At 35.5% G+C, this 13,503-nt stretch overlaps 1 protein-coding gene across 7 annotated transcripts in view; it reads left to right on the top strand.

Moving 5' to 3' along the window:
- Nucleotides 1-13,503, top strand: part of TAFA5 (TAFA chemokine like family member 5) — a 612,146-nt gene that overhangs the window by 167,489 nt on the left and 431,154 nt on the right. The gene's annotated exons all lie outside the window — the stretch shown is intronic.

Below are 13,503 nucleotides of genomic sequence, written 5' to 3'. Positions count from 1 at the left end.
GCAGAGGCCTTTTGCATGGTTTCAGGGTTCCTGTTTTTTCCATCGCTGTGTTCAGAAAATCACCATCACAAATCAGCGGAGAAAATGTTTTGTTTCCTTAAGGAAACAAAAAAAAATGTAAGATGCATTCTGGTTAAGTGGTTACAGGATGTTTCTAGGCAAAGGAAACCTTAGGTTCAGTTTCTTTCTTTTCTCCCCCCCCCCCCCCGCGTTCTCCTCCTCAAGGAAACTAACCCATTTTCTCTGCGGAAATAATGATTGAGTTGGTTATTCGTGGAAAAAAAACGCAGTGTGAAGATGGGAGCTTAATGAGTTATGGGTGCATACGATGGGGGGGGGGGGGGAAGGAGAATGAGATCTGCTGCTGCTTTGTAAACCATGCAGCGTTGTCAAAACGCTTGCAATTTACTTGGTTGTGTTTTTGGGATCCGAGCTGGGTATTTTTTAGTGCATGTTACTAAATATCTCAGCACTTGACTGAACAGTGAACACCAGCGTAGGTTAGGGTGTTTCCTGCACCAAATGTGAAGCAAGTTTTGTGTGATTGGGACGAAGTTTCACTCAAGATTGGTCAGAGTGACAATGTTGCAGCTGCTGGAAGATCTCTACTCGTGTGTAATTTACATGAGTCAGTCCAGGAAGTACAGTACATGTGGTAAAGAATTTGTAAACCAAGAAAGCATGAGGGTGGATTTGGTTAGTTGTGGGAGAAGAGCTATTTATATAGCTACACTAAGAAGTTAGCCAAAGATTTCTCTTTTAAGAGGTCTGCAGATGCTTTAATTGTGTTATGTGTATAATGCCTCCCAGATATTCCTTAATTTAATAATCATACAAATTAGCATAATAGCAAGGTTCATATATTTTCTGTCTAATTAGGTGACTCTTTTAAAGACATATTGTGGAAAAAAGAATATATTACCATTCATTTCAAGCTAATTTTGTTAGTATTTGCCTTCATGTTTTGCAATTTTATGCCGTCTTTCACTACTATATTTTGACACCTTCATTACTGTAAATAATTCAGTAAGAAGGAGGGCTTTATAACAGTTTAAAAGAAATTATTCTTTAGCATTGTTGGCCAAAAAGATCAACAACCAACTGCATTTTCTTTTTCTTTTTTTAATTAGGAGATCAGTGACCACCCAACCAAGTGTTTTAGCACATTTTTGCATTATTTTTCCAACAATATTTATGGTCATTCTGTTGTGAAATGACTATATGAAACCTATGTGCTTCCAAGCCTATAGGGTAATTTATGAACTGTGCCCTGTCTGTGTATTTCCGTGGACAAAAATATTTTCATCCCATTTTTTAAATAGACACACACAGAGAGCTGTATAAAGAGTGTAAGTCTGGATTGTTTGTTATCATATTAGCTCTCAGCCTGAATGCATTTTTTTGATTAATCTTAATATTAGCATTTTGACTTTTTTATAACATTCACATTTAGCACTGTATGTGTTCTGCACTGCAGTTTGAGTGATAACATTGTACAGTTTAATAGGATTGGGTAAAACTCCATATAGTTTCTCCATGTCTTGCACAGCTTTTTTCCCCCCAATCACTAATCAACTGATCTGTTTTTACATGTAGCTGTATTAAGATGAATTTATTTATTTAGGGAAGAAGAAACGTTAGGCAGTGTTCTGGGTTTCTATTAAAAAAAAACCACCTACATGTTTTGTTCATTGTGCCTAAAGGAATTAAAATTCCCTTTTCTTTTTTTTAATTGGAAAATTAACTTTTTTTCTCCCACCCATTTTTAAAAAAAGACATTTATTAGCTTGGAAAAAGTGAGGAAAACAAACAACTCCCCCTTCAGAACATTCATCTTCTTCCTACTATAACAGTATATTTGTTTACTGAACATACATAAATAGCATACATGTGACAGATTACTTCTGCCTGTCTTCAGAACATCTGAGATTTGGTTTTGATAGTGCAGTTGTTTTTATTTTTTTTTAAGTTTGTGAGATGTTACAGAATAGAATGTCTGAATTTAAATAATATTATTGAACACTGATTTATTGGCAACAGGTGAATTTAAGTTTATTGCACGTTGGAGCCCTGTGGACAGCTCAGGTCCATTGTTTGTGGTGCAGGTATGTAGCCAAAATCCTCAGTTAAATGCTAAGGTACCTTCATTTGATCATTTCTTATGGGCTGTCAAATTAATCTCTTCTCAGAACAGCAACCAAGTGGGTTGCCAGTTTGTCTAGCCTGATTAAACTACTTGATAGCATCTCTCTGAAACAGTCTGACAGTGCAAATGACACGTACTCCAGTTCTCTATATTGTGTGTAAGAAGATACTTGAATTACAAAAAACTTACATAAAATTAAGTAAAGGTCTAATTTTTATTTTCTTATATGGTACGTGTATGTTGTGTACAAGTTATATTTAGTTTTTATTGTCATTTCTAGAGACCATTGGTGACGGAACTGATTATAAAATTTACATATAACAGTCCCTTGAAAAGGCTGCATAGGGATCATAGAAATAGAGGGTTGGAAAGGACATCAAGAGGTCCTCAGGTTTAGCCTCCAGTGCTGAGGCAGGACCAAGTAAACCTAGACTGTCCCTGATGGGTGTTTGTCCAAAGTGTTCTTAAAAACCTTCAATAATGGGAATTCCACAACATCCCTGAGAAGCCTATTCCAGAACTTAAGTACCATTATAGTTAGAAATTTTTTCCCAATATCTAACCTAAATCTCCTTTGCTGCAGATGAAGTCTGCTTCTTATTGTCTTACTGTCAGTTGACACAGAGAACAATTGATCACCATTCCTTTTATAACAGCCCATCACATATTTGAAAACTGTTATCAGGTTGTCCCTCAGTCTTTTCTTCTCAAGATGAAACATGCCCAGTTTTTACAATCATCACATCTTTTTCTGTATTTATCTTCCTGCTACTCACTTTGGATTAGTGATTTTACTGATTTATGGTAATCATATATTGCATATTAGTACAAAATATTTTTATAATTTCAATTTGAAAACATAACATATAGAATTGAGAACTTTGATTAAAATAAACAGATAGTATCCAGCTAAGACTATTTTTAAAAGCAAATAAACATTCAGTCACATTGATAGTTGAAATATAGCATCCTCCTATGTATTGTAAAGTTTGTAAACTAAATTTTCTGTTGTAGGGCTTTGCTGAACTGATGCCACTTAAAATATCCCATTTCAGTTTAAAATACATTTTTTAATCCTTAAATTATTTTTACACAATTAAGGCAACTTAATATATTGTTGTACACTCAACAGGATGTAAAAAACAATGAACATTTTGTTCTGAGATGAGTGGGAAAGAGTTCTTTAAATGGCCATTTTCATGATTTTTTTTTTTCAGAAAGTGAAGAATGGGTGACACAGGGTGCCATTTTTCCACACTTAGGCTTTTGTCTGGAAGTACAGGTCATCCTCTGGCTAATCCGTTCCCCTATGTCCAATATGTCTTTCAGTGTTTCAAAAAGATGAATAGAGCTGTGAACCAAGAAAAGGCTATTGTGATATATAATTGCAGTCCCATGCCTGTCTGATCTTTGTACAAATCAGTTTAACATATTCTAATCAGTTTGAAGAGGAGTTAAAATTTAAAACATTGTACAGTCAGTATAGGGGACTAAAAGTAGGAAATGGTATTGACTACCTGTGTCTAAATTTTAAATGGTTAATCTTCTTTTTATAATCACTTAAGATTTTTTTAATGAGAAGCAAAGCTGCATAATGTCATAAGTTGAGGAATATTGTATGAATGAATTGGGGAGATCTGCCCCCTCCAAAAACAAACAACCCTTTTATTTAGTAATGAATTTTAACTGTTCACAATTATGATGGTAATTATGAGAAAAGGTAGAGAATACATTTTCACAATGTGCCTTTGTATAATTTATAAAAAGTAGCCTAATTAGTGGGTAACTACAGTGATATGCATAAAGCAGTATGTGTTTGCACAGTAATTTCTTTATTTTGATGTTTTTGCTTAACCTAAGAATATCAGATCTCATTAAGTCCTAGATTTAGAAAATGTTTCCTATATTAAGGATTGAGAATGGTTTGACAGATTAGAATGGCATGACCCTGTTTTGGGAGCTTAAACTGCGCAGAAGCAACATTCATATAGTGTCACTTACTTAAACCACAAAAAGCAAAGGAATTCAGAGTCTGAAACTCCAATTCTTAACCTGTTGTGCTCAGATACTATAGGAATCTGTATAGAATGAAGTGATTTTGCAAATATGCTGCAGCACCTAAACAGAACAAGGAAAGTTAAGGAAGACATTTTAGTGACCAATTCCTGTTTTTGTGGATATAATACAGAATTGTAGTGTCAGTTGGACATAATTGTTTCATTATATACTGTACATGTACTCCATTTGTACATGAAGAAAATCTTTTTTTCAGTATTTCTTTTGTGATTATTACCACTTCCCTTTTCCTTATGAAGAGGTAATCATTATTGGTTAAATTGGTGTAGACATTTTTCTGTCAAATACAAACTGAATTTTAATAATAAATGCTGTTGTGTTTAAGGGACTGTTAGCACTTACATTATGTTGCAATTGTCTGTGTTTATAACTGCCATAATAACTTGCTTTGGGCAGAAGTTTGACATATATGTCCTAATTTGATCCCTTTTTACAAACAGTGCTTAACATTTGAAGTTATAGAGCTATGCAAAAATGCTTTATTTATTTTATTTTGCGTTTTATAACTTAATTTTTTTTGCAAACTTCTCAAAAATTAAGACAATGCCTTGTTGTTTTGAGCGATTTAAAAGTATACATTTTAACAGTTAAACATATCTACACACTTTAGATTTTTCATAGCCTTTTTTTTTAATTGCAGCTCATATAAACCCATAATCTTATACAGTAGGTGAGACTGGTAAATATTATAAAACTATTGTAATAGTTTTAGGGAATCGTTTTAGGAAAAAGATCTATGTATCAATTTCCAAAGAGCTTTAGTTATATTAACCCCAAAAGTTTGTTGGAACGAGTTGAAATGTGTATTATATGACAGATTGTAATTTCAGGTGCTATTACAATGGGATAAGTAACACACATTTAAGATTATATGTATACATCATATAGCTGCTACAATGACAAGCAATTATATAATTTAAAAATTACCCAATAGACTATATATAGTATGAACAAGCCATTATGGTCCATTGTGTCAACTATCTTGCCCTTTCCTGAGAGTTGTTTTTTCTTTAGTCTTCGAAAATTAACATATACATGTTTATAAACAACTGAAGAAAAGGGATATGAAATAAATTTGGATTTGCTGTGGAAACTCTCTTCAGCTTCCCCTTTTGTGCTTGGGAGGTACCTGGGTCTCCAAACAGTAAGGTATCTTCTATATCAGATGTGTTGCCTGTGTTACATATGTATAATGAACCCGAGTTAAGGACGTCTTAACTATACATTTTCTTGCTTTTCTGGGTTTTGTCACATTTAATGTGCTGAATTATAATTGCTTGTGGTATAATTGCTCTTGTGTCATGCTTGTGTGTATACAAAGACTGCACTGCATGCAGAGAAGCACAGATGAACCTGAATGTCACCAGATTACAGTGGGACATGTAAAGTAAGAGAGAAGTATTAAACTTCTTAGGCAGGCAACCGACTTCATCCTTCAAACAAATTGAGCTTGAATAAGTGTTGGAGTAGGAAAGAAATTTTGAAAGGTAATCAAAATAGCTTTTTCTCTTAAGATTTACTATAGTTACATGTAAGACAAATTAGCTAAATAAAACTAACAGAAACCCAATCACTTGAATGTTTGATAGTTAATCCAGAATGACTGAAAATAGAAGAGCCTGCTTAGAAACAAGATAAAATTTTAAGTATAGTGTCCAAGTTTCTAAATAACAAAACAAGGAAGAGAAGGAAAATGTACAGCTGTACATTGTACAATGTACAATGTACCCAGATAAGGCTCTATGTAATGTCCTTTGATTTCCTTTCACCATGGATTTTACACTTGATGTACGTGTGCCAAAATATACCAATAGGGGGAGTCTGTCTTTTCTTTACCCCAAAAAGAATCTGTTGTTACAGTAATGAAACACAGTCTTGTAATATTTTAATAGAATATTTAAAATTAAAGGTATTTGTGTCTAGACACAGAAGAAGCACACTATAGATCACGGATCGGCAACCTTTTAGATCAGGGAAATCTGCTGGTGGGCTGTGAAAGTTTTTTTAGCTGCAGCATCTGCAGGTTCGGCTGATTGCAGCTCCCACTGGCTGCGGTTCACCATTCCAGGCAAATGGGGGCTGAGGGAAGAGACGACCAGCACATCCCTTGGCCCACGCTGCTTCCCGCAGCCCCCATTGGCCCTGCTATAGATGGAGCAAAGGGCTGCTTCTTTCCTGATGGAGCTAGATCACAAGGGATTGGTAACAGATTTCTACTATCCCCTACACCTACTGTCTGATTTCCTCCTAATAATATTATGTTGCGCAAATCTAAGAAGAAGAGTATTATTTGATTTTTGGGGTACACATTTGATCATGACTTCGATTATTAAAAGGAGGAAGTTGGAAGACAATTACGGTTTATGCTTATTGAGACCTTTAATGTAATATAAAAGGGGACACCTAGAAAATGCCATCCATACACTTTAGATCTATAACAGCTAAGAAAATAATAAATAAGCAAAATAAATAAGCAAATAAAAATTTGCAAAAATGCTCGGTGGTTTTAGAGCTAAAAACTAAAACCTTTGGGATTCATTCTGCTTTTTGGATGGCTCGTATGCTTAATATTAAAATTTCATACCTCTGGGAACAAAAGGGCAGCACAATGTGGGGGTGGTTGTTATTATTAATAATGTAATACCTATACACCCAGTTAGAGTTAGGACCTCATTGTGCTAGGCATTGTACAAATGCAGAATAAAAAGTCTTCACTTCCTTGAAGAGCTTAGTTTAATGAGATAGTTAAAATACATGAAAACCCTGCAAAATGCAAGTCTTGTTAGCTATATTTACAAAAGAAGAGTGCATCTTAATGTCCCTTCCCTCCTTCCCACCCTATTGTCCAGTAAGCCCAGCCCATGAGTTCCGCTATGGTTGAGTAAATGTGCTCCTATCCTTATGCCACCCTGCCCTCTCCAATCTAAAAAATGGAGAAAATTACAGACAAACAAGACAGAGTACATTGGTGTAACTGAAACTTGTTAGGACAGTGCCCTTTATTTACTGTAGAACTGAGCTGGTGGGTCTTGTTGTGGGGCATTGCTTGCAACTCCATGTTTTTGGTTAATGAAGTGCAATGTGGTGAGTGTTTTAACTAAGGCTGTCAATTAATCACTGTTAACACGTGATTAACTAAAAAGATCGTTATCAAAATCACACTGTTAAACAATAGAATACTAATTGAAAATTATTAAATATATTGGATGTTTTTCTACATTTTAATATATATTATATTCTCTGTTGTAATTGAAATCAAAGTGTATATTATTTTTTATTACAAATATTTGCACTGTAAAAATGATAAACAAAAGAAATAGTATTTTTCAATTCACCTAATATGAGTACTATAGTGGAATCTCTTTGTTGTGAAAGTAGAACTTACAAATATAGATTAATTTTGTTTTGTTTTGTTACATAACTGCAAACAAACAAACAAATTCAAACAAAACAATGTAAACTTCAGTGCCTACAAGTCCACCCAGTCCTACTTCTTGTTCAGCCAATCGCTAAGACAAACAAGTTTGTTTACATTTGCAGGAGATAATGCTGCCCTCTTCTTATTTACAATGTCACCAGAAAGTGAGAACAGGCATTTGCATGGCACTTCTGTAGCCGGAAATTGCAATGTATTTATGTACCAGATATGCTAAATATTCATATGTCCCTTCATGCTTCAGCCACCATTCCAGAGGACATGCTTCCATGCTGAGGAAGCTCATTTAAAAGAATAACGTGTTAATTTCATTTGGGACTGAACACCTTGGGGGAGAATTGCATGTCCCCTGCTCTGTTTTACCTGCATTCTGCCATATATTTCATGTTACAGGAGGTGTGGGTTTGGGTTTTTTTGCGTAATTGTCGGGTATACGTTTCTGACTTACGCAAAATTCGAGTTACGCAAGGTGTTCCAGAATGGAACGATTGTGTAAGTCGGGAAGCGTCTGTATAGCAGTCTTTGATGGTGGCCCAACACATTAATTTTTAAGAACACTTTTTCACTGCAGATTTAACAAAACGTAAAGAAGGTACCAATGTGAGATTTCTAAAGATAGCTACAGCACTTGACCCAAGGTTTAAGAATCTGAAGTGCCTTTCAAAATTTGAGAGGGACAAGGTGTGCAGCATGCTTTCAGAAGTCTTAAAAGAGCAACACTCCCATGCGGAAACTACAGAACCTGAACCACTAAAAAAGAAAATCAATCTTTTGCTGGTGGCATCTGACTCAGAAATGAAAATGAACATGCATCGGTTTGCACTGCTTTGGATTGTTATTGAGCAGAACCCGTCATAAGCATGGACACGTCCCCTGGAATGATGGTAGAAGCATGAAGGGACATATTAATCTTTAGCGCATCTGTCACTTAAATATCTTGCAATGCTAGCTACAACAGTGCCACAAGAACACCTGTTCTCACTTTCTGGTGACATTGTAAATAAGAAAAGGGCAGAATTATCTCCTGCAAATGAAAACAAACTTGTTTGTCTGAGCAATTGACTGAATAAGAAGTAGGACTGAGAGGACTTGTAGGCTCTAAAATTTTACATTTCATTAAAAAAAAACCTTTTTTTTACATTCTACATTTGTAAGTTCAACTTTCATGAGATTGCACTACAGTACTTGTATTGGGTAAATTGAAACACTATTTTTTTTACAATGAAAATACTTGTAATCAAAAATATAAATTGATCACTGTACACTTTGTATTTTGTGTTGTAATTGAAATCAATATATTTGAAAATGTAGAAAGCATTCAGAAATATTTAAATGGTATTCAATTTTTTTTTAACAGTGCAATTAATTTTTTTAATCGCTTGACAGCCCTAATCTTAACTATACATCTACATAGGATTTTCTATACAGGATCAGACCAGTGATCCCTCTAGTCTGGTACGTTGCCTGCCTCTGGCAGGAAGACAAAAATCCATCTTGCTTAAAAAGCAACCTTGTGCTCTGAAGGTTTGGCGATTCTAAAATACCATTTATAATGCAAAAACATATTATTTGTCTATATATGGATTTCTGTATAAGCATGTTTGTGTCTATCCCGTGTCTTGTCCTGAAAAGCCAACACAGAATGGTCTGCCTATTCATTTCATATGATCTTGGTTATTATATAAATATATAACTAATTTCTTTACTGGACACAACATAGATCTTCATAGTAATTCTTGTTAACATTCTGAAGTGGGATGAACAATGCTTGTTTGAAGTGGCAACATCAAACAGCTAATCCCACATATGTATAATGGAAAAAGTAATAAGGATGTATTGAAATGTTGTCCTGCTGATATGTGCTCTTGTGTGCGTTTTGAATTTTTTTTTTATCATAAAGTGAAAGGTATATGATCAAGATAGTATTTGTCAGATGAAAACTGAGAATGGATCAGTTCTTTCTGTGATTCATTCCATCTGAAGTCCGTTCTTAATTAATTTTATTTTGCCAAAACGGAGTCCTGATCTGTTTAGGAGAGAGCATATCATATAAGAACATGCAAAACATCTTTAATATTTTGTTTATAAATAATTTCTTGGCCTAACATACTACTTTTGGGATCTCTGGGATAACAGGCAGAGGAAGTGCATATCTGGTGATTCGTGCTTTTTTTTTTTTTTTTAAAGTATGTCAGAATACAAGATAATGCTCCTTGTCTTAAGAACCATTTATTTTGCTCACTCTTTGGGATAGAGACTTTAGCACGTATCCTCAACCTTGTTCCATCCCCTTTTCTTTTCATGTATTGGAATCAGAAAAAGTGTAATTTGCTGGGATTTTTTACTGCAGGGAGGAAGGCTGCATTTTGGCAATCCCTATCTGGCATACCAGCTCTTTGAGGCCATAACGAGCCTACTTTAGAGTATCCCTAGCAGCACCAAAGTCCACTGCAAATCCTTGCAACAAGAGAAAAGCTGAAATAATCTAGAACTCTTTCCTCAGTGAAGGCTACACACCCATTTCTGTTTTTGGTATATTTAAATGTGCTAAAGTTACTGATTGATATAATTGTACTTCAAGATGTGGAGGTGGCTGAGTGCTAGTTACTTCTTCCTTGAGGTAGCAACTTTTTTTTTAAATACAGAAAGTTGTAATGCTTTTAAAAGTAAATGAGTAATATTTTGTACCTGTTGCCTTCCACATTATCAAAGACTGTACTCACATTTCAGAGTCCTGTTGATCTCCTGAAGGTAGTGATAAATCAGGACACTGATGTTGTATGATATAGTCCATGTGTAGTCCCTTTTTGTTTTGTGCTAGAGTTTTTACAATCGTAAATTATCACAATCTAATACTCTCTACACCATGCTTGCTGTGGAAACTTATAGCCCTAAAGGAAGAACCTGTTAGCCCTTCAGTTTAACTTAATATACATTTTAAAGATGTCTATAGTGGATCTGAGAATACAGTATGACCACAAGAATACTGAACAGTTGTTTTGAAATGGCTGCTCCTTGAATATCCTTTTGTTTATACCTATTATCTAGATGATGTTGGATTCAAATAATTGTGGGGGTATTTTCTCTTGCTGTGCATCTTCATCTCCCATTAATTCTCCATTCATGCTTAACATTTTATGCCATCTCTAGGAGGAAAAATGGACTGAGCCTTTTTTTTTTAAAGTAGATGTTGATAGATAAAGTGAAGGCTTTTTGGCTTCATGTATTGTGTAAAGATCCTGTAATTGTTGTTGTAAGCATTTTTGCATGCTTGGCTATATCTATATCTATCTATATCTATAGAGAGAGAGAGAGAGTACCAGAGGCCACTTTAACTTATTTTATGAAATGATGATGGATTCTTATCAATATTAAGTCAAGCCAGTTTTTGAAAGATAGCAATTACTTCACTCTGTATTGATTTTCATTTGTTTTCTGTTGTTGTATAGAATAGTATGCCTATTTTTTCTGCCTCTTATTTGCCTTTTTGTGATTTACTGACGGAGTATAAATTTATCAATTATGATAAAACCCAAATAATGAAAAAATATGCTGTTATTGTTAATAACTGTTAAGCATCTTCATTGGAAGGAGAAAAAGGTACTGTGCAAATCTAGACTAGGTTATTGCTCCAAAGAGTTTACAGTTTAAAAGACAAGACAGACAAACAGAAATAGATAAACAAGTAAACAAATAGAACAACAGAAGTTGTGAATTACAATTTCTGCCCAGTTTCCCTTCCACATAAGCTGCACCCCTACCCTCTTCCCTCTGTTCAGCTACCACAATCCAACTTTTTCACTGCCCTTGCCCACTTGAAGTGCTCTTCTTCTGCCCTACATCACCTGCATAGGAGAACATGCAATCTCATAATGTTGGGAAGCAGGGAGACTCAGAGCAAATAAAGTCCCTGACGTTATGCTTACTACTTTTTCTTCCCTGCCCCCCCATCTCTTGCAGAGATGGAGAGAAGTCCCTGCTGAGCCCTGGAGATAGGGGGCAGGCAGCCCACATACCAGTGTCTATTCTTCCTCTCTTATGCCTCTCTATTCCATTGGAACATTGGGCCTTCACCACTAGCTTCCATCTTTGCTGGTCTTCTGCTGCATTCTTGGCTTCTTCTGGTGTCGTTTTGATAGTTTTCAATTCTATTTCTGTGGTGTGTTTCCATGTTATCCTTGGTCTTCCTTATTGCCTCTTTCTCTGGAAGTTCAAGTCTATTCTATGTTGTTCGGGTCTTTTCTCCATATATTTATTAGCCATCTCTATTTTTATTCTGTAATTTCCTGTCCTATTGGTTTCTCTTTTGTCCTTCAGAGTTCTTCATTGGTGTGTTGTTTTTTTTCCTCCCCCGGCCATCTGATATTGAGGATTTGTTTAAGTTAATGAAAGCTTGGAGCTCAGATAGTAAAGTCTTAAATCTCCAAGTTTCAGCACCATGTAGTAAGATTGATTTTTACAATGGTGTTAAATAGTCAAAGTTTGGTTTGGAGGGCAAGATTTCTGTTTCTCCACTGGGCTTTAGAGTTGCAAAGGCTTGTCTGACTTTTTCAATTCCAGTCTTACAGTCTTTTTCTGTTCCACCTGTTGGCAGGTAGCACTGTAAGTACGAGATACATGAAAGATCAGATGTCTTCAATGACAGCCCCAGAGAGTTTTAGGAAGTTTTTTGTTGTTGTTGTCTGCTGATATTCATGGTTTTAGTTTTCTTGGTGTTGATTTTCAACTGTAATTGTGCATAAACCTGGAGATTATTTGTTTTGGTTTGCAAGTCTCTGTGGGTGTGGTTGATGTCATCTGCACAGTCAAGCTCATTTTACTTCTGTGTGAAAGTTCATCATTGTATTCTCCTTGGTTGTTCTGTGGCCTTTCTCATTATCCAGTCTACTACCAGTAAAATATCATGGCATTTCTATGATGATACGTAGGGTTACTATGTGATTCAAACATGTTTTTCCCTGACTGAACCTTGCCTGTTCTTGTTGTAACTTTGAAACTACCTGTTTCTTTGTTCTGTCTAGAAAAATATCTGTAAATACCTTACTTGGTATAGACAGCAACTGAATGCCCCTCCAGTTTTTACACTGACTGAGGTCTCCTTTCTTTGGCAGTTTCACTATATAACCCTTTTCTCACTCATAGCATTTTTGCTTGTTAAGATTGTCTGGACCTGGAGCCTTTCCGCTTTTTAACTGATTGACTGCCCTCTCCACTTGTGCTCTGGTTTTAGATCCTAGTTAAACATTCAGATTTTTCTGCTTCCTCTATGTCTGGGGAATTTTTGGTTAAGTTGTTCTTGTTGTCTTGAACTGGTTGGTTGATATTTGTTTTTCTTCCTGACAATTCTATAATGATGATGTACAGCGTCTTCATCTCATTTTGTACTGCAGTGGTCTGTGTATCTGTTGCCATTTTATCTATAAAGTCTTGTTTGTCTTTCCTAGCACACTTTTTGGCCTCTTTGTTCTTTTATGACATGTTCTTCCTGGAGTCTCTATGTTCTTGTTCTTGCTTGCTTGAGTTTCAGTTTAATTGTGTCTCTCTTCTGTTTTCTGCCGTGTAGCCAGAGATAACCATTCATTGTGATGTTTTTTTCTGAATTCTAGCCCTTCTTCACCTATCCCTCCAGCTCAGTATAAACCAACTACCATTCTGATTTGGTGGTAGAACATTGGAGGCAGCAGGGTCCAGTGGATAGGGTGCTGAGCTTGGTTTGGTTCTATCCAACTCTTCTGATTACTTGGTGTGTGACTTGGGCAAGTCACTTCCCCTTTCTGTGCCTCAGTTTGCCCATCTGCAAAACAAAGATAATGATAATTACCAGCAGGCTAGGGAGGGTTTAGTA

The sequence above is a fragment of the Dermochelys coriacea genome, chromosome 1, assembly GCF_009764565.3.
Source record: "Dermochelys coriacea isolate rDerCor1 chromosome 1, rDerCor1.pri.v4, whole genome shotgun sequence".
In the NCBI taxonomy this organism is placed as follows: Eukaryota; Metazoa; Chordata; order Testudines; family Dermochelyidae; genus Dermochelys; species Dermochelys coriacea.
This window is presented reverse-complemented; position numbering and strand designations above follow the sequence as displayed.